At 45.0% G+C, this 22,783-nt stretch overlaps 1 protein-coding gene across 2 annotated transcripts in view; it reads right to left on the bottom strand.

The window, feature by feature from the left end:
- LOC141088895 (rho-related GTP-binding protein RhoC) overlaps nucleotides 1-17,529 on the bottom strand; it is a 71,664-nt gene extending 54,135 nt beyond the window's left edge. Inside the window, exon 1 of one of the 2 annotated variants that reach the window (XM_073575119.1) lies at nucleotides 17,372-17,529. The gene's annotated coding sequence lies outside the window, so the exon portion shown is untranslated. Of the gene's footprint in view, nucleotides 1-17,313; nucleotides 17,337-17,371 lie in introns of those variants that run through there. The other variant, XM_073575120.1, reaches the window with a different exon arrangement.
- Between the last annotated feature and the right edge of the window lie 5,254 nt (nucleotides 17,530-22,783).

Below are 22,783 nucleotides of genomic sequence, written 5' to 3'. Positions count from 1 at the left end.
GCTTTGTAATGTTCAATTCTGAAATAGCTTATCGCTCAGGTGGCAGAAAAGCTCATAGGACCATCATGTTTTTTCCCCAAAGTTAAGGTATATATGTGCACATGTTGCAGAATCTGCCCTGCGGATCCGCAGCAGAATCTGCCCTGCGGATCCGCAGCAGAATCTGCCCTGCGGATCCGCGCCATTAAAGTGAAGCTAAAATGAAAAATGCTGTACACATGCTGCAGAAAAATCCGCAGTATAAACGCTGCAGGTTCATTTCCACAGCTTGTCAATTCTTTGTGCAGATCCGCAGCGTTTTGACACATGCTCCATTATAGGAATCTGCAGGTGTCAAAGCGTTTGTTTTACATAGCCTTAAGGCTATGTGCACACGGTGCGGAACCTCCCGCGGGTTTTACAAAATCCGCAGGTCAAAAGGACCTGCATTTTTCCTGCGGATTTCTTCATTTTTTTGCGGTTTTACTGCCGTTTTTGTGCGGTTTTCCACCTGCAGATTTGTAGAATGGAGCAGGTGGAAAACTGCAGCAAAACCGCACAAGAGAAGTCACATGCTGCTTTTTTTATTCGCGCAAGAACCGCGCGGAAAAATCTGCAGCATGTGCACAGCGTTTTTTTTTTCCATAGGGTAAAATGGTACTGTACATCACGTGCAGTTCTGCCGCAGATCCGCAGTAGAAACTGCACCGCGTGCACAGAGCCTTAATGGTACTGTACATCACGTGCAGTTCTGCCGCAGATCCGCAGTAGAAACTGCACCGCGTGCACAGAGCCTTAATGGTACTGTACATCACGTGCAGTTCTGCCGCAGATCCGCAGTAGAAACTGCACCGTGTGCACAGAGCCTTAATGGTACTGTACATCACGTGCAGTTCTGCCGCAGATCCGCAGTAGAAACTGCACTGCGTGCACAGAGCCTTAATGGTACTGTACATCACGTGCAGTTCTGCAGGGCCAAACCTGCTACAGAACTGCACAGAATCTGCACCGTGTGCACAGGGCCTAATTCTCACTCCCCTCCATTTCCACTAGATCCGTCTTTCACCATTTCACTAGTTCTTATGTGGTCGGTGAAGCATGTTTAGATCACCTGATGAAACTGTATTAAAACATCAGGCATCTGGGAGATGGTACAGCTCCGCTATTGTATGCCGAAAAACCATCTGATGCCAGGAACATTTGTACCTCATGAACCCACATCCAATTCATGAAAAACAGATGCATCCATGTTACTTGCTAATAAAGCATCACCCAGAAATCCTCATTGCCCCAATTGCTGTAGCTCAGCTAATGCAGGAGGGAAGAACACAACCATGCTCTGGAGATCAGGATGAAACACCAATGTAATGTGGAGCTTCCAAACAGTAATGAATATTGGTCAAATGGTGGGTCATAAACAACACTCAAAGTATCAATGGCCATTTCATTCATAGAAATAAAAACTGTCCATGTTAAGCTCTGCAGCACTGAGGAGATGCAGGGTGCTGCTGGAAAATATTGTTTTGCAAATAGGACCAATAATTCTTCTCCATGAAGCTGGATGCACTGACAAACAGGTATAAAAGAAACGTTTATAGACAGTAAAAGAACATAATAGTCGTGCAATTACTGTACGTTCTATTAAAAAACGCCACAATCTTGCCATTGTGGGAATAAGGGTGCTTCCACATTACACTCAAGCAACCGTTTGTTGATCCAGTCGGGGATGAAGTCCGAAACACCCCTCTGCCCCATCCGCAAAACCAGATGTGCCGACGGGGACAGACTATAATGGTGCTGAGCAGAGCATATTTTCTGGCGTGTACACCTACTGGAGGCGGACGCAAACGTATTAGACAGTGTCTGGGCGTCCATCTCCAGTAGGCGTACACTCCCAAAAATGATGCTGGAACGATCTAGGCTACATCACTCAGTGTTATTGGCAGTGCGAGTCCTGTTGACTGCTGAAAGTGATATTTTATGTTGCACAAAAGATCATTTCACCTGATGAACGAACGTTTTACTCATCATCGGCTGATCTGTTATAAATTCTATGGGTGGAACACAGACATTATACTTGCTATACGCCTTACTTGCCAAGCACAAAGGTCATGGGCCAATCTGTGTGTGACCAGGTTGTCCAGAGAAACCATGTTCTTTGGTGGTGGAGAGGGGGTGGCAGTAAGGTTGGCTTTACAGCCTACATTCTGCATATCATACATACCAGTTCAAACTTTATTCTTATACAAAAGATGCTTGTGGCATCTAAATAATGAAAAAGAACCAGTTACTGACAATTCTATACATAACAGACCGAGACTGGACCTCCTTGCAGTTTTTGTCCTTTCGTGAGACATGCTCACATTTTCATACACTTTGGGACGTATAGTCAACCCGGACAGCTCTGCTGTAATCGTCTGAAGGAGCCGGAGAAACCGCTCGTACGCCTTATCTGGGAGTAGTAAAACTATGAACCCGCATGACTTCCTTTATAATATAAATCTCATCTACCGGGGGAGTGTGTAGATTGAAAGCTTTACAGTCAAGTAAAAATAAAACCACAAACCGGAGAGCAAAACAAAAATTCGTGTTTTTCTCAATCCAAATCAACAAACAATATTAAAAGGGAATAAAACGCCCTTGTGCGGCATTCACGGAACTAGGAGGTCAGACTGGTACAAAAATAAGTCACGCATTAGTATTTGGGGTGTAAAGCTGTGTACAGAAGTGAACAGACGTTTATTTTGGACTTCTTGTAAATTCGGTGAAAGCCACTGGTACCTGCAGAGACATCAAGGCTTGCACTGAAAATCGGGAGACATCTCCAAGCATAGGAAAGTAAAAAGTCCTGAAAGCTGCAGAAAAATGTTAATGGACAATCAAACACGGCTGCTCCATAGAGACCCAATTATTTAAGGCTTTTGTTTCAGAGCTACAGCCGGCCGCAGTTAGTGAGGCACATTATAACTGGTGCAATTTCTGACAAACGCATCCAAGCAAGTTTAATCCTAGGGTAAATGATACGTCTAAGGCAGCAATGTGGATAATCATATAGGACTACCCACCCCTTCACAACCTATTAAAAACGCTCAACATCTACTCATATCTTATCCTTTCATCTCCCACAGACTGCCCTTGAGAAACGGAAACTTCAAGGTACAATACAAGATTCCAATGATAACCCATCGGGGACGGATAGTTCATATTCTTCTGGAAACCCATAAATGGTCACAGGCTCTCTCCCACATTGTATACCCGCAGTAATAATGAATCCAAGTAAAGCCTCACCATCAGGACAACCCCTTCTTACATGCAGTAGTGCCTCACAGCTGGAGGCCTGAGCTTAAATCCCACCAAGGACAACATCTGCATGGAGTTTGGATGTTCTCCCAGTGTTTGCGTGGTTTTTCCCTGGGTTCTCCATATTTCTCGCACACTTGAAAGACCTACTGTAGATTGTGAGCCCCATTGAGGACAGCGATGACGATGTAGGTAAAGTGTTGCTTTGTATGATGGCGGTATAAGCATAATCAATAACCAGAAAGTTAAAAAAAGCTTATAGTACCCACCAGAAATGGTGGCATCAGGCCTCCCAAAGCTTGTGTGACATTGTTAGGCCACAAGAGTGATGAGACTATACGTGACCGCTAGAGCGCTGCACTACTCTCTCTTACCTTGGATGAAGTCCGTGGGGTGAGGGAAGCGCGAGAACAGCAGCCCATTAGTGGTCACTGACTGGCTACAGAGCTCAGTGGCATAACATCACACAAGCCTTAGGAAACGATGGAACATTTTTCTTGTTCGGTCTCTCACACGAGCATATAACACGGCCAAATGCTATCTAAATGTTTTATCAGATAGCACTCAGCCCAATCTTATCAGATCAGCGATTCAGCATGAGAGAACAGTCGCAGCATGCTGTGATTGACAGCGAGACTCGGCTCACTCACACAATTACAAGCCTATGGGTGCGTGTGAAACATCGGACTGCACTCTGATGTCATCCCAGCGCAGTCTGACATACGCAGAGACAGGCAATGGAGGAGATTGAGAAATTGCTTTCTCCGTTTCCTACACATCTGTGCTGCAATTCTCTCATGGAGACGATCAGAGCACTGACACTCAGATCACGCATGCAGCAGAGCGCAAAAGTTCGACAGGTTTACACATCATCTTTACTGTCAATACCAGACAATAGTGCGCTCATTAGAACGGGTCATTCACAAACGATCGGCGTGTGCCAGCAATCACCGACAAGCAACAATCACCAATGGCAGCACATCGGGCAGTGTAAGGCCTTTTTCACACATCAGGTTTTCGCCGTCAGGCGCGATCCGGCGCTTTTGACAGAAACCGGATCCGACGAAATGCAATGCCGGATCCGGTTTCCCCCCCCATTGACTTGCATTTGCGCCGGATGGCCATGCGTTTCATCCGGTTTTCGCCGGATCCGGCAATGTGTCGCGATCCGGCATCTGGAAAAAACAGTGACTAACGTTTTTTTGTCTCCGGCGAAAAAGCCGGACACGCCGGATCCGGCGCGTCCGGCTTTTTCACACAATGAAAGCCTATGAGAGCCGCAATGCGCCGGATCCGGCGAAAGCTGGATCCGGCGGCCGGATCCGTTTTTTTGGTCTGAGCATGCTCAGTAGCTCTGCCCACAAGACATATATAAAAGCAAGACAGTGGGACCCACAGCCACACCCAACATGCCACCCAAGAAAGCAACCAAGCGAAGCAGGAGACCACTGCAGCACCATCCGCACCACCACCACCCCAAATGGAGCAGCAAATAGAACATGCTGAGGAGGGGAGGCCAGCAGCAGATGAGAGACGGTAATTATCAAATCACCCATTCCTCCAAACTAGGGCTATTGAATATCAAGATATTCATTGGCCCTTTGTTTCTCTTTATTCAACAGCTGCCCAATAGATGCAGCAGCAGCAATGGCAGCAGCTGGAACACCACCCACAGGCATGGAGTGTGGCCACCAGGAAGACAGCACATCATCTTCTGGGAGCCCTCCCTCGCATCGTCAGCGTTTGACGGTAAGTTTTTATTTCCAAAATCCATCTTCTCTGTAATATATGTCTATTCATTGCCTTTTATTTCAAAACAGGAATCACAAGATGAAGAGGAGCTCCCAGAAGAAGAAGGAAGGGGTGGACAGACACTTGGAGTGGGCTCACAATTGGTAAGTTTTTTGCATCAAACGCAGAAACACAACATCACACTACACACAACACATAGAAAACAATGTTCTGCAGACCACACACAGCAAACAAATGCCTACATCCAAAGACATAACATTTTTTGTTTTCTTTTCTAGTCTTCCCAATCTGGTGCTTGGCCAAGAGGTCCTCGCAGTGCCTCCCAGGGTCGTCGGCGACAGCAACGCGGCGGTCACCAGCGTGTAAGTATAAATATTTTTGCTTTGTTTTTTTGCACTTTTTATTTCATTTCTTTTGTGGAGGCTAATTATGTTATTTTTGTCTTTTTCTTTAACAGCCTTCACAGCGTGCTCCCGACTGACGGTGAGGATGGAGGGATTGATGTGGACCGCCTCATCGATCTCGTCAGAGAAAGGGAGCCGCTCTGGAATATGGCTGACCGCCGCCACGCTGACCTGATCGTTACCCGACGACTCTGGGAGGAAATCTGTTCGCTCCTTGTGGGCCGCTGGGAGGACCTCGAAGCTCGGGCCCAGATTAAAGAGCGTAAGTATATACAGTACCGGTTGCTTGATGTAAACCAGTGTTTCCCGAACTCCAGTCCTCGTGGTCCCCACGGATCATGTGTTCAGGATTTCTATTTACTATGGAAATCCTGAAAACATGACCCCTGGGGACCATGAGGACTGGAGTTTGGGAAACACTGATGTTGTATACTAACCACTCCTTTCAGGGAACAGAATTGTGAATCGGTGGCGGTCTGTGAGAGATCGTTTCAAGAAGGAGTTCAATAAAGAGATGCGGGCCCCGAGTGGATCTGGAGGACGCAGGAGCAAGTACAAGTACGCAGAAGCCCTGTCGTTCCTCCGGGAAACAATGGTCACCAGAAGGTAAATATTACACACCACATGTGAAAAAAAATGTTAGATGTAAATTTTTTTTATCAGCCAGGGCCATACCATGTCAGTATTTTAATTGTTTTTTTTTCCTCTTTATTCCACAGCACGGTGAGCAGCACTCGGGAGCCGGCACGATTGGACCCTTCTGAGGCGATCCCTGAGGAGACCGGCACCGAGGGACACTTCGACCGCCCCGGTACATCTGCACCTTCCCAGCCTTCCCACACATTTGACCCATCTGTCCCATCCACCAGCACAGGAGCATCATGGCCGCCTACATTACATGAAGCTGCTGGTGAGGAGATCGCTTTCCCTTTACCCCACCCTTCTGCCCCTGCCACCTCTAGTACACCTGCGGGTACTGGGCGGCAGCGGCAGAGGGGTCAGGAAAAGACTTATGCGCCAGAGTTCTTGCATCTGAATGCATCTTTCCAGAACTGTCTAAAAGTCTTGTCAGAGCAAATCTCCGCAGGCTATCAGCAGATCAACTCCAGCATTCTGGAGGTGAAGACACTTCTGCAAACCATGCATTCAGAAGCAAGAACTTTGCCAAACCACACCTTTTTCAGGTCTGTTGTGGAGCGCATGGAAACGCTCTCTCCTGCCCAGCAGATGCATGTAATGCATTCATGCCACGCTGCTCTCCAGCAAGTTACCTCCCAACCTCCTCCTCCTCCCACCACAGTAGTTCCTCCACCTGCACCCCCTCCAGCCACTTTCCATCCTTCCCCTCCTATTACATACCATCCACCTCCAGCCACTTTCCATCCTCCCCCTCCTATTACGCACCAGCAACCTGCCCAGCACCAGCAACCTGCCCAGCACCAGACATCTCCCCACTTCCAGCAACCTGCCCCGTACCAGACATCTCCCCACTTCCAGCAACCTGCCCCGTACCAGACATCTCCCCACTTCCAGCAACCTGCCCCGTACCAGACATCTCCCCACTTCCAGCAACCTGCCCCGTACCAGACATCTCCCCACTTCCAGCAACCTGCCCCGTACCAGACATCTCCCCACTTCCAGCAACCTGCCCCGTACCAAACTCCTTCCCCATACAACTTGCCATCAACATCATCTGCTCCTACAGTCCCTGCCCAACCCTCCACTCCACCACCCACCACCTCTTCTGCTTCCCACATGTCCACCCATTCTGTAGTTTTTTTCCACACCTTCACCTCTTAGGCTGTGTGCACACGCTGCGGATTCCGCTGCGGATTAATCCGCACGGATTTTGCAAAAACCGCAGATAAACCGCAGGTCAAAAGACCTGCGGATTATCTGCAGTTTTGTCCTGCGGATTCACTATCTCCACAATGGTGGAGATAGGAACCCGCAGCGGTTTCCGCAGAAAAAATTGACATGCAATTCTTTCTGCGGATTCAAAACCGCAGCAAATCCGCGCGGTTTTTTCCGCAGCGTCGGCACAGCGTTTTTTTTTGCCATTCAAATGAATGGTACTGTACACCGCAGCTAAAACTGCTGCGTGTCCGCAGCGGCCAAAACCGCTGCGGAAACGCAGCGGAATCCGCAGCGTGTGCACACAGCCTAACTGTTCCTTCCCCACCACGATCCCAGTCCTCTCTCCACACTCCCAGTGTCGAAGTGTCCCGCAGCCCCTACAGCAGTATTTCCACCACACACTACACCGAATTATAATGTGTGTATTTAAATAAAAATGACCAGTTTTATGGTTTCAGTTTTATAGTTTCAAAGTTTTATTAAACAAGTTTATTAAAATTTCAAAAAAGTTTACTAAAAAACATTTTTCAATAAAAGTTAAATTATTTTACACTGGTTGTCTGTCATTTCTTTCTGCGGCGAAAAAGGTTAAATACAGGGTATTTAAAAGGTGAAATGGTATTCAAAACTAGGTATATAACTGTGGGTAAATTTTAGCTTTTTGCCACAGTTGTGTTCCTGGTTGTGTTTGAAGCAAAGTATTTCACCTAAAAAGTTGTGTTTATTGTTGGTGATTTCCTAACAATGTACACAACTTTTGTTAAAAGGTGAAATACTTTTCATAAAACACAACCAGGTACACACCTGTGGCCTAAAGCTAAAAATAGAGACCATGACAAGATAGCCAACTTTGGTTGGCAAAGGTATATACTGTTGGTACAGAAGGTACACAAGTTTGGTTGGGCACAAATCTTTCACACTCTGTCATCCTGCCAGTGTACTCTGCCTTGAGGTGACAAAGTATAGTGCAAAATTGTCCCTCATTACTGAAACCGTCACAGAACTTCTAGTGGTAATGTCATGGTAATCTTGCAAGGTGGTTTCTTCAGAGGTGTCCTCAATGGAAATGGGTTCCTTGCAGATAACAAAATTGTGGAGTACCACGCACGCTTTGATCACCTCGTCCACAGTTTCTGTCTTGAGGTTGATCGCAGTCAATAGGACCCGCCATTTGGCTGTCAGAATACCAAAGGTACATTCAACCATTCTTCTTGCTCTTGTGAGGCGGTAATTAAAAATGCGTTTTGGTCTTGTCAATCCTCTGCTAGAGTACGGTTTCAAAAGGTGTTCTGACAGCTGGAAGGCTTCATCCCCTACACAGACAAATGGCATAGGTGGACCAGATGTTTGCGGCAGCGGTCTAGGTGGTGGGAACTGGAAGGTGTTTCCATACAGTTTACGCCCCATGGCAGACAGTTTGAAAACTTGAGAGTCATTGGAGCGGCCATAGGCCCCAATATCAACCGCAATAAATTTGTATTCCGCGTCAGCGATGGCCATGAGGACAATTGAAAAATGTTTCTTGTAACTGAAATATTCCGATCCAGCTGGCTTTACAATGCGGATATGTTTCCCGTCCACAGCGCCCAAGCAGTTGGGAAACTGACATATCTGTTGAAACTTGTCAGCAATTTCAATCCACCTCTCTGTTGTGGGCTCTGGTAAAAACTCTTCAGCTAATGAGTCCCACAGTGCACGGCATGTGTACTTCATAATTCCAGATATGGTGGAAATCCCGAGTCTGTACTGGAAATGCAGTGACGAAAGGGATTCTCCAGTTGCAAGAAATCTGTGGGGAATTAAAAAACAATAAATTAGTTTTAAATCACAGCATTACATACCAAAACTGACCTATAACACTTGGAGATACAAACTACCACCAACAAGATTGCAGTGAAAGTGTGCTCTGATGCGATCATATCCAATAAATGTGGCTTACCTTAAAGTCACCATCAGACGCTCTGCGGGTGAAACAGAGAAGCGGCAATAGGTGTCTGCTTTTCTTATGGGGTGTGCAATGCGCTCCACCAAGTAATCAAAATTCTCCATTTTCATCCTAACATATCCAAAAAATTTATCCGGGTTTCGTCGAAGGTCCATGCATAGTGTAGAATAGACCCCACGCGTCATTCTCTTGGCTGTGATGGGGTGGATCCACAAACGTCGTCTACGATGCCTGATGCGCTGCTGTCTCGCTCTCTCCTTCTCCAGAACAATCACCCTCAAACGATTTGCCTCCGCTGTAAAATCCGCCAAATTCTTCAAAATATTTCCAATGACAACATCCATCTTCGCCAGTAACTTGCTCTTCTCTCCAACCTGCACTTTCTCCTCTACAACCTGTCAAAGAAGGGCTGTAGGAACATGCTATATATGGTTTTCCAGTAGCCAATCCCGTTCGGAAGGCCACAAGGGTCAATTTTAAAAACCGGATCCGGTGTAATCCTTCGAAAAACGGATGAACCGGATGAGACGGATCCGGTTTTGTCTGTCCAGAAAAAGACGGATCCGCCAGAAAACCGGATCCGTCACATCCGGTTTTACGAAACATTTGCCGGATCCGGCGTTCCGGCACGACGCCGGATCGCGCCTGACGCCGAAAACCTGATGTGTGAAAGTAGCCTAATCCAGGCAGGTGATGCTGAACAACGATGTTCTAGCTGCACAGAATGATTCCATTAACGATCGTTCTGCGCACAGAATTTTGGTCGGCCGGTCTAAGCTGGCAGATAAATGACAAGTCGGTGGGTGCAAAAGCACCTTGGGGTCAGGAGCACACCAGTGGTCAGCCTTGCTGGTCCATTACAGGAGGAGAAAAGCTGAACTCTTGTAAAACAAATAAATATGCATCCATCCTAGGATGGACACCAACCGTGTAAGAGACCGTATGCGCAATAGTAGGGTCCATTTGATTTCGGTTTGGAGGCCACCTCTAACGGGAAAAAAAAAAAAAAAGTGCATAACGCTTGACTTTCTTCAGGAAAAAAAAGAAAAAAAAAAAAAAAAAAAAAAAAAAGTGATGGAAATTACCACAGCCTCCTAAATGCAGACTTCTGACGCAAGTAGAAAGATAAATAACTTAATAGGCCCTTTATCTCAAATTGCAAGTTATAGTTTCAGCTTTTCGTTACGCAATCCAAAAATATGACGCGACAGCGCCTCTCACCATAGCAGTCATACCTCCACTGCACTTATGGTTTGGGATTGTCTTACAGTTTAATAATGAGTGCAGGGTTTTTTTGGGGTTTTTTTGTTAACACACACTATGGTATCAGGGGTAAGGTCACATGCCCACATTCAGTATTTGGGGAGTTTTTTATCCCAGTATTTGTAAGCCAAAACCAGGAGTGGGTGATAAATGCAGAAGTGATGCAAATGTTTCTATTATGCTTTTCCTCCGACCGTTCCACTCCTGCTTTTGGCTTACAAATACTGGGTTAAAAAAACTCAAATACTCAGTGGGTGCACGTGGCCTTAGTGTAGGACTCGACTGAATCACGTTGCATTGGGACCGACATGCCGAATTTCCTATTCTACAAGTATAACCCTAGTCACTAGTTAATGCACTATTAATGGGCCCATGGAGATTAAAAACACAATTAATACCTTCCAAACTGGTGATAACATAAGAAGTTGATGACAGGCATTGATATGGTAGGGGAGAAACATACCATGAATATAGTGTAAATAACACAGAAGGGGTGCACATATATTTTAAATATACAGGATCTACCACCTATCACCTAAGCCGGACTAAATAAGGACTGATTGTCCATCATAATATGCAAAGGGGCGGGGGATAACCAAAAAGACAATCATGTGGTCCATAATGTTGTGAATACAAAATAACTTCATTAAAAAAAAAAAATCACATTAACAGCCATGAATAAGTGTGGATTAAAAGACGAACATACAACTATGAACGCAGAGGGCGCATGGGACCGTATGAGATGGTATCCTTAGGGTTAATAAACCACATAACATCCATACCAATTGCAGGTAAAACCCTGTATACAGGTTATGTGAATGGTACCCTGCAATATGGCGTTGGGGGTGAGATACCAACAGGTAGACTAATACAACGCTATATAAAAATAAACTAATGCTGAAACTCAAAATGGTATACTCAGGTCTCATTACCCGAGAAGGTTCACCAGCAGGAGCTCGTATGGGCCGCACGCCCGCTCAGTAATAAGCAGTGGTCCGTTACTGCACAACCTCTTTAAAGGCAACAGCATCAATTCTTAATGTACGCTCTGTAATTCCATATCATAAGGAAAGAGCGCCCCGCACAGATTCAAGAGGCATAAGAAACGTTTTCCAAAAAGTAACAAGTTTGCCCATTTGACGTCTGCTGGGCAGGTTTGTGTTGGCACTAGGCCATCCTTACGTCACATTTTACAATGGTAACATCTCTCACGGTGCGTCAGTTTGTAGACATGTTTCTTGCATGTTAGACAATCATGTAGCTAAACAGGATAAATCACTTTCAAGATGGATTTACAATCTGTAAGCGTTGCACAAGGAAGGATTAACTATGAAAATCATGCCAGCTCATGTACACTAATGACCAAGATGGTAGTCATCAATATGAGCAATAGTAATAACTGTGGCCACAATCAATGCAGAACCGGTTAACATATGTAGGAACAAAACAATGTCTTCAGCACGATTATAAATCATATGCTCCGGCAGGTCATCTAGGTTGTCATAAACCTCACATTCAACATTTCAGGCATGACAGGAGACTTGACACATGGGACAAGTCTAGGTCTTGCTGGTTTCTCAGGAAAAGACTGAAATAGTATACAATGACAAACTTCTACATTTAAAAAGGTTTGCAGTCCTAGCCAATTTACGGCCCATTGATCATCCATAATGGCTTGATGGGGGTCTTCTACTCAGCACCTTCATTGCTCAGTTGTAATTTTCGGAGGTGGGCACTTTAGGGTTGTACTTTCCAGCTCTGTTCAATGAGTAGTAGTCACTGCTGGGTACTGCAGAACAGCTCCTGTTCTTTTGACTGGGAACTGATCTGCAGTGCACTTTGCTTTCAAAGTGTTTCCATCTGGCGGGCGCTGGAGCAAATAACAGCTGATCCGTGACAATGCCAAGTGTCGGTCATCGATATGAAGTGACTGGAAAGGACATTAATGTTCACATTAACCCAGGCTTGCACAATGCACAATCAGTAGACGTTACTCCCTACTTTAAATCAAATGTATTTGCATCTTTCAGATGCAAATAAATTTGAAGACTGCGGCACCTGGACTGGGACAAACAACTCTCGTCAGCCCCTGCCCCGACGTGCAGCAACGTGAGGCGGTCAGCATGCTGCTGACGACATCACTCTACAGCCACAAAGGCAGAGGAGACGTCCATTACTGGCAAGCACTCCACAGAGGAGCTAAAGTGTGTTTTCATTTTGGATGAGGGGGCTGGAGGAGGGAAGGGATGAGTTTACAGCGATGGCACAAAGGGGCAATGGAGATTATTATGGGGCACTTTATGAGACAATGGAGTACATTACGGGGTAATTGTCAGATTGTGAAAGGGGGCGGTGCAGGCGGGATATGTGGCGCCCCTGAGGCTCAGTCGCTAGAGAGGTACTGCACCTTCTCCTAAGGTGTAGTGCCCCACCAACTAGGTAAGTTGGGAACTCCTTTCCACACACCAACACCTGCATCCCACACACAGGATAGTTCAGTAGGTCCACCTAGCAGCTTCAGGCTGGGGGTAGCAGAGCACCCTTCGTGGAACCCTGCTTCGTAACACGAGATGTGCTGGGAGGTGGGTGAAGTTAGTATAAAAGAAGGGAAAAGTAGAGAATAGGTCAGTCTGACAGAAGGTCGGTCTGGGGTGAGTCCCAGAGAAGTTCAGTTCTGAAGTTCAATTTTGAGTTCAGTTTAGAAAGAGTGCTGCAGCTGCCTCAGTGATCTGAGCCAGCTGGCACAGGAAAGAGAAGGACGTTGACCTGCAACCTCAGCTTCCATAAGAGAGAAGGAACAGCGCGGAACGAAGGAGTCAGAGAACAGAGAGGCGTTGTGGGTTGAGAGAGCACCCTGCCTATAGGTTCTCAGCGCAAGGTCGGGGCCCGGTCCCCGAGGTTGTATGGACACTTATGGTTCTGCAGCAGACACCGGTGGAGTAGTTGGCTGTAAATGCACTACTCCCATCCAAGACTTGGGACACAACAGCAACCGATTTGCGAGCCAGGACTCTGAGAGGAGTCCCCGATAGAGGCTACAGCTGTCTCTCATACAAGTAAGGTTCTAGGAACAACTGACAGGAGGAATTCCAGAGAACTACGGTACTGGAGCTCCTCACATTAAAAGGCGCAATAGAGGAGTCGTTCAGGAAAGGCACATGTTGGCGGAGTGTTGGAGAGGAGAACCCTGACTTGCCCGGGAGGTTGATTGAGTCTCTACCCCGGAGGACACGGCACGGAGGCGGGCACCAGTGGGTACCACGAACTGTGAGTAAAGCTTTGAGACTACAAGCCCTGGTGTCCTCCATTCATTGCTAACACCTTCAGCACCGCTACATCTGGGTACCAGCATCTATACCATTCTGCGCCTCTCCTCATCCATTGCACCCACACTGCCCTGGGACTACAGCTCCACCTGTGGGGAGCTACACCATCTTTGCTGCACCACACCATCAGTCCCAGTGGATCTGCATGCAGCGTTGGCTCAGCATCTTACTTGCCAAACACCACAGGTGGCGTCACGAACTATTCAACTAAGCTATAACACTATTGACATCACCGCCATTGATATTGGGCGCCCAGGGCCACGGACCGGTCGCCGCTGCTGTGACACATCCCCCTGACACCGGCCCGATACAGAGTACCCCGCTGCCCTGGGTGTGAGGGGCGACCCAGATATTTTGTGCAGGAAGAACAATGAGGGGGTAATTATTCACAGGCACAGCACAGGAGATATTTATATTTATGGTACAGTATAATGATACTTTTATTTTTAAGGCAACAGTGTCAGGAAGTGCTGCAGAAAATAGAAGAGAAACGTCTGAAAAGAGAAGCTTTGGGCATGAAACCTCATCATAGAGTCTGGACAAAATAGGACATTGCAATTAAGCTTGGTACTGTACAGTTGCACTGATGGTGGTTCTGGTGTCGTATTCCTGTACTGACCGATTTTGGCGCCTCACTCGTATACTGATGGTGGTTCTGATCTTGTACACATGTAGCAATCCATAACATGCTTCATGGCCATGTGAAAATTTAAAACCCCCCAAAACTTAGAGATCTGAGAAGGATTTGGTGAGGTTCTGCTCCAAAACTGAAGTTTAAGGTAAGCGTATGTTCACACTGATTATAAACTCTCCAAATTCCTCTCAAACACTCAAAACTTGTTCTAGTGATGTATTAGTGTACTAACCGTGGTTCTGGTGATGTATTCACGTAGTTACACCTTTAAAAAAAAATTTGGCCTTTGGGATTAGTTGAGTATGGAAATGTGGCTCTTAAACCACAAATGTTGTGCATCCCTGCTATAAAACCTTAGAGTGAAGAGAAGTTTTCATTAATATATATATAAATAAAATCCTAGAAGCAGCAATTCTGTAATCAAATACAGAGAAGGAACAAAACACAATGGAGGATATTAACTAATGTGTTTGAGCCAAGAACATGGCGAAAAAAAGTGTCTAAAATTTGTTGTATTTTTGCATCCCATTTTAGACCAATTAAGGACCGTGGTGTGACAAGAGAAAAATAAGCTTGTCTTTGAAGAAAATAGGCATGGCTTAAAGTGCAACATGAACTAATTGCACCAAAAAGGTAGCAGTAAAGAGAGGACACAGTAAGTTGGCAAATAAATGGTGGAAAGTTAGACATCTGAAGATACACCAAATTTACCTTCCATAAGAACTACAATACACTTGGTGCATTTTAAGGCTAATTTTACACTAGACGGCTTTGCAGCTTTTTTTCTATGAAAATTTTCAGCTGCGTTTTAAAGTACCAGCAAAGTTTATGAGATTTCAGAAATCTCATGCGCACAGCTTGTTTTTTGTCTTCAGGATTTTGAGCTTTTTTTTTTTAAGCACAATGCAGCCATGTCTCTTTCAGCGTTTTGTCAGTGTTTTTTCCCCCACTGAAACGAAGGGGTGGGGGGGAAATAAAAAAAAAAAAAAAAAAAAAAAAAACACCACACCATACACCAAAAACACAGGTATCACTTTTTTTCTGCGTCAAAACCTGATTCTTTAGAATAGGACTTCCCCCCCCCCAACACTAAGCTTAATCAGCACGCACAAGAGCCAAATTTAGAATGCAAAAATCCGAAAAGGTTGTGGGCTTCTGAAAAGCCTACAGTCTGAAGTGATCCTCATTCTACTGAACCGGCCGCACGACCAACTCTACCCTCTCCTAGTCTGTCTTCCTTACCCATCCGCTGTAGACTGTAAGGCAGTGTGCACACGTTGCGGATTCTGCTGCGGATTTTTCCGCGCAGATTTTGCTAAATCCGCAGATCAAATGTCCTGCGGTTTATCTGCGGATTTAGTGTGGATTAGCCTGCGGTTTTCCCCTGTGGTTTGACACCTGTCATGGAGCAGGTGCCAAACCGCTGCGGAATCTGCACAAAGAAGTGACATGCTGCAGATTTAAAACCGCAGCAAATCCGCACCGTGTGCACTGCGTTTTTCATTTTGTATAGACTTAGATGGTACTGTACAACGCAGCAGAAACTGCTGCGGATCCGCAGTAGAATCCACAACGCGTGCACACACCCTGAGCCCTCCCGGGCAGGGTCCTCGCCCTTTTGTACATGTGTGTGCCTTGTATTGCTCATGTTTATTGTACTTGTCTTTGTGTGCCCTTTTTCACATGTAAAGCACATATACAAAAACCGCAGCAAAAAAAAAAAAAAATGCAAGAAAAACTAAGGAAACATGCTTTTTTTCCTAAAGCTTCTTTTCTGCCAAAAGATCAGGCTTTGCTGCAGAAAAAAAAAAAAAAAAAAAGCGGAACTACAAGTAACACCACAATACAGGGTTGTAAAAAAGAATGCAGAATTGTTATTTTACAGTAAATACAATACAAAACGGACATGTGAAGAGAGCTGACCGGTATGTATTCTGATATATATACTGGACGAGCCCACAATCTGGCGGGCACTTCATGCTGGACTAGAAACATTGTAGAGGGTCACACACACACACAAAAAAAAATATATAGTGTCAAAAACACTATGAAAATGTCATTGCACAGCTCTGCCATTAATGCTGCAGCAGCCGGTAACAGCAAAAAAAATTCTTACCTAAATCTTAGATTAGAGTGGGTTTTCCAGATGGTATTAAGTTAAAAAAAAAATTTGTAAGACAGCATAAGGAAAAACTTTTTTTTTTCCCAACAGTAATATAAGAATATAAAAATGTAATGGTGCATACATAAAAAAAAAAAAAAAAAAAAAAATATGGAGAAGTACAATTCATCATGTTTGCATCATTAACCATTCAGGGTGCAGACAATAATGAGAACAGAAGTAGCAAAACTTATTTAAACTGGTTTCCATGGAAACTGAAAGAGAGCTTCCCAAGCTGAGAGTGTAGAGAGCAGCCCACACCCTCATTCCTCCCTCTGCCACCTCCATGCAGGACACTCCTGGCCCTCTCTCCACCACAAGGCAAACTGGTTTCAGCTAAACACCAGTCTCCTGGGTGTGTGTCACTCACAGTCCCCATAGCAGGAGCTGCTCCTAACAGCACACAGACCTGTGCAGCCACAAGTTCAGGTTTCCATAGATCCCAGGATCAGACTAGAGATCATTCCCCATTAACGCCTATGATACATTCCTCAGGAACCATCAATAATTCAATATTTACAAATATGGAGCCATAAACAAGAAACAAGTGTGTCACCGAGCAGCACAGGGTCTACACCCACAAGAACCTGTGGCTACTGAGCAATAAAGCCACAAGCTTCCAATCTGCTGATAGTCACAAGGAGATATTTACATAGGGCTGCCAAACTTAGAAAAGGCAGAATAAACTTTACAATAGAGGGAGAAGCAGCAGCCGTGGTCTCCTGATCCGGGATGGCAGGGGCTCCTCACCTCGGGTCCAGCAGCTCCTCTGCTCTGCAGTGTGCGGACTGTCTGAGCCTGGAGGTGACAGCAGCTCCCACTCTCTAGGCTGCACTGAAGGAAGGAGGGGCAGCTCTGTGCTGCTAGAGGAAGAATTAAATCCTCCACCCCCTCAGGGTTCACTATGACATCATTGTCAAAGGATTGTGGGAGAGGAGGTTGAAAGGAAAAGAAGGCAGCTAATTAACCTGTGTGGCGCTGGAAGTGTTCCATGTCAGTGCTGCACATGGTGCCCAGGAACCAGAGCACTTCACATGTAGGATTCCTAGTCACCTGTGCTTTGTATGGCTGCAGGGCTCCTACCTCAGGGACTCTCCCAATTCCTGACCTCACTACAAGCACAGATACTCTGGCCAGTTGGCTTTCACTAGAACATACTGTGTCCTATGTAGTGACTGTGTGCACCTTCACTACAATTATTTTTTGTGCCAAATTGCCAATCCATCTAAAATAAAAAATGAAGTAACTTTACAATAGGCCTCAAGGCTCATTCACACGTCAGTATTTTGCATCAGTGTTTGTATGCCAAAAACAGAGCAATACTGTGAGAGATTGACACCTGTTCTATGCTTTGTAGACACTCCTGGTTTTGGTATACAAATACTAATAAAAAATACTAATGTGTGAGTAAAGCCTAGGCTACGTTCCCACAATGAGTTTTTTTTACGCTGCGTAGTTTCAAAAAAATGCAAATAACCTATTTTACTTAAAGGGAACCTGTCACCACTTTTTTTGCCTACCAGCTAAAAACATCAGTTAATTCGGTGTCACATATGCATTCCACAACTACTTCTGAAACCCCCTGACTCCCCATTTATCACCCATAAAAACCTTTTTTATTTGTCCCTCAGTGTATGGTAATCTGTTCAGTCTGGTCCGACGGGCGTTGCCTCTGATACCTCACTCCACCCCTCCTCGGCTTGCTGTACACATTCTTTGCCGTGAATATATCGGAGATTGAGTTCAGATTTCGCGCGTGCGCGTTGAAATGGTATCTCAGCGCTTGTGCAGTATGCTTTGCCCAACTGCGGGCAAAGCCGAAAATCAGTAGTGCAGAAATGGTGTAGAAAGTTTGCAACTTAAAAAACTGACCAAAACCTCACGGGAATGTAGACTTTAAAGGGAACCACTCACCAGTTTTTGAGTCTCTGAACAAATGCCACCACCTTTATCTAGTCCTGCGCTGCATTCCACAAACGTGTCTATCACCTCCTTCTATATACCCCCAAAAATGCCATTTTAATTGCTCCTACTCTGTGCCTCCTTCTTGCCCTAGTTGCCGTCCTCCGGCTTTGATTGACATGGATGACACAGCGTACAGTATCCACGTAACGAAAAGAGATTCCACGCTTGCGCAGTAGATTCACAGTCTTGCGCAGGTGCACTTTTCTGTGCCCTACCGTGGGCAGGGCAAAACATCACTGCACAAGTGCCAAAAGATGTCATTCCAGCTCCAATGTACGCTGCCACTAGAAATGACCGGAATGACGGTCTGCCCACAGTACAGCAGAGCAAAATGCCTACTTGGGCCTGTGAGGCTACTGCAATGGTGCAAGATCTCGTTTCGCTATGTGGATGATGCAGGACCCGTCATCTATGTCGATCAAAGCCGAAGGACAGTGATTAGGAACAGAGAGAGCAGGCACAGACTCCACAGGAAGGACGCCCATCGGATCTGAACATCTTCATTTCAATACAGCCAGGGTGCAATTAGTATGGTATTTTGTGGGTTATACAGAGAAAGTCAGGAGCTAATAGGCACATTTGTGGAATGCAGCGCAGCCACGAGCAGAAAATGGGTGTGGCATTTGTTTAGGGATATAAAACTGGTGACAAGGGGATTCAGGAGTTAATAGACACATTTTTCTTAAAAGAGTTATTCCCAACATTTAACGTTATCAGCTATCCAGAGCCTAAAACAGTTGTTCGGAAACTTTTAGCCCCCTTAGGGCGCAGTCAGATGGCCATATAACACGGACGCCGATCGATCCCAATGCATGCTAGAGTCAGGAGAGCCGCCAGCCAGTCTGTGCACTGCGATGCAATCTTCGTCCGTGTTATACAGCTGTCTGACCTCGCCTTTAGAATGGAGTGACATGTTAAGCCCCCAATCATCAAGCTATCACACGGCAGGAAATCGGAGCATTTTTATCCCCGGCTTTTTCCGGCAGCCCCCTAGGGAATGATTGGAGCTGCATCAAGTGTCCGACCTGTCGCTCCATTTTGTAACGAGGATGAAAGTTCCACAATCCCTTTAAGTGATAGCTTTCAAATCGGTAGGGACCAAACACTAGGGCCCCCACAAGAGCTAGGCTCTGAAATGCCCCATCGGGATAGATACCGTATATGCACGGCCGGGCTTCTATTATTTCTTCACCGGACACTGCCAAGTACATTGTGTGGCTTTATCTGGAAATCCCATAAAAAATGAATAGAGCTTTGGAAACATCTAGGAAGATCTAGTACAGGTGGTATTTCACCCCGTATCGTCTCAATAAGATATCACCACAAACATTAGCTTTATGCTGGAGGTGTCATTCAGAAGTGGGGGATTTGTTGCATATTTGGGGGTCTGTCCCCTAATCCGCATTTACTGGTTACAGATTTCAGGGCTACTGGGACATGACATAGGGCGGGATCCTGCAACAGCTTTCTTATCTCTGAAACTGGAGCGACTCCAGTACGAGGACGCAGTATTTACAAGCTGCATCCTTACATCTACAAGAGTCAATATAGCAAAGAATTGGAAAAGTGATACAATTCCTTCACTGCAGGAGACAATATGAAAAATTCATTATAATTGTATCATGGAACACATGACAGCCAGTCGCCTGGGCAGGGTGAAACGATTTAAAGTTATCTGGGAAAAATGGTTTATTTATTCGAAGTACTCTTGTGATTGATATAAATTAGAATTCCTAACAATGCATATCCATTATATTCCTTTGTTTACAATTAGCACGGAATGCCTGATATTTGTTATGTAACATTACAATTGTCAAGATGAGCACTTCATAACTGACATTACCAAGAAGAGCAATTATTTGGGTTATTTGTGTACTTGCACATAACCCAAATGTTACAATTGGGTAATTGTTAAAAATTCTCTGGCTCCTTGTAAGGAAGTAATTTGGAATATTGACCAAATCTTGTACTATTGGTTAATGATTGCAATTATTTGAATGGCTGTTGTTTATGTATCTTCTTACTCTAGAACCAATAAAGTTTATGTTAGAAAAAAAAAAAAGAATAAAGCAGTAGACAGCATGAGTGACCACCACTTTATCCCCCATGTTACCAATCTGATTTTTTTTTTTGACCAACTTGTCCAAAAATCACATACAGCCAATATTTTTTATGGACACATTGGAAAACAATAATAAATTATTAAGATTTTAAGTGATATCTACAGCCTAATCCTAATATGAACACCTTAGCAGCATGTACTTTACACTGTACAATGATCAATATTGCAGTCATAATACGGACACATCAAATTTCTTTTTATGAATTTCTGGACAGTTTGCAACTCATCCAACAAGGCATTGCAGAGCCTTCTTCTTGGAATGCAATGATCTACAAGCAATAATCTGTCCAACATGTTAAAAGCTGGGAATAATCCTAGAATAAAAAATAAAATCCTATTTTTTTATACAGCTACTATGCAAAGTTTTGTGTCTCCATGGTAACAGATAACAAACAAACCCTGTACAGTCTAAACTTGCAGTCATACTTTCTTCCAACTGTCCCCTACTTTTGTGTGACCTTCTGAAAGTTGTGAATGGCTGAAAGAAAGCATGATAACACAATAATGCCCTGTTCATCTAGCACTATTATTATATAAACAGATCTCAAAGCGCTCATACATTGCCCAGCTCTCATGATCCAGTCCGGGTTTTGAGTCCTGTCTGCCCGTTTCCGATCATGTCAAGGGTTAACTTTGCCTGGCCTAATTTTTGATTCAGGTTTGCTATTCCTGCTGCGTCTTGCAGGCCATGTCAGTTATATTTTCTGCCTACGGTGTGAGTATCTGACTCTGGTAGTTCCCTGATTTGTCCTCCTGCTGTTGCTGACTTTGCCGTGTCTGTTTGTCTCTCACTCCCTGTCCCGACTCAGTGTTTCCCTTTCATGTTTAGGACTCCCTTGTATCTGACTCGGCTTGGACCCTGACCTGCTGTTTGTCTCTTGTCTTTGCCATGTCTGCTCCTTACCGGTCCTAACCAATTTGGCTTTCTTCTGACTCTGTGTTTGTTTATTCCTTTGGTACTGCGCTACAGACTAATATCGACTAGGCTTGTTTGACTATTCTGCTGCCACCTGGTGGCAGCCTCGCTGCTGCACTGCAGGTCTGCTCTTACTGTGTGCAGTCCTCCTTCCACTCAATTGCCATCTAGTGCAGCTTGCATCTACCTGCATACCTGCAGCGCAGGGCCGGCCCTAACGTATAGGCGAACTAGGCGGCCGCCTAGGCCCCCGAACCAAAGGGGGCGCCAGAGAAAAAATATAAAAAATTATAATAAAAATCTTTTCAAAAGGCAAAAAGTTTTAGGGATGGAAAGAAAAGTGTACATATTTAAGGGCAAATATGACGCAAGAGAGGTTGGTTGGGTTGGCAACAATTTCGATAGAATCTGAAGTTGCTAAACAAATTAATCTCGGTGACTTAGTGTCATCCTTTTAAAAAAAAAAGGCAAGGAAACAAAAATTTTAATTACCTATAGTCGTTTTTGTTTTGTGTTATTGATTACTTTGCATATATTTGTCCTATACAACTTCTCAGAAGATTAAAGAGTTAGGAGAGAGTTAATTAATCATTGTTGTTGTGGTTTATTTTGCTCCTAAATTTATATCCCAAGTTTTCATCTACTGTCAAGAATAGTAGGGGCGCAACAAAATAGTTTCGCCTAGGGCGCCGTAATCTCTCGGGCCGGCCCTGCTGCAGCGTGACACCGGCAGAGAACAAAATAGTGCAAATAGTGCCGATTGGCCTTCGTCTGGGTAGTAAACAGCAAAGGCCAGTAAAAGTATAAATGAAACCTATACCTTTATGACTGGAGATGGGAGAATCGTTTCACAGAACTCTGGTCCATCTACCAGGTCAGTAATCTGTGACCACTGGAAAAGTGAGACTCTCCTTACTTCCTGACATTTGAGGACTGCATAAGTGTGACGCACACATGACATCATGACAGCCCGGCTAATCAAAAGAGGCGAGAGGTAGGAAATTTGCAGGCCTCCTTCAGTCCAGTGGTCACAGACTGACCTGGCTGATGGACTGAAGTTCTGCAAATCCATCCTCCCATCTCTAATTATGGCACTGTATATTCATCACCGGCAATCATTTTAGGAGTTGTCCCCTTTCAATTACTTTTACACCAGAGG

Source organism: Dendrobates tinctorius, unplaced genomic scaffold (genome assembly GCF_039654945.1).
Source record: "Dendrobates tinctorius isolate UK_male_01 unplaced genomic scaffold, ASM3965494v1 ptg000042l, whole genome shotgun sequence".
Lineage (NCBI taxonomy): Eukaryota > Metazoa > Chordata > Amphibia > Anura > Dendrobatidae > Dendrobates > Dendrobates tinctorius.
This window is presented reverse-complemented; position numbering and strand designations above follow the sequence as displayed.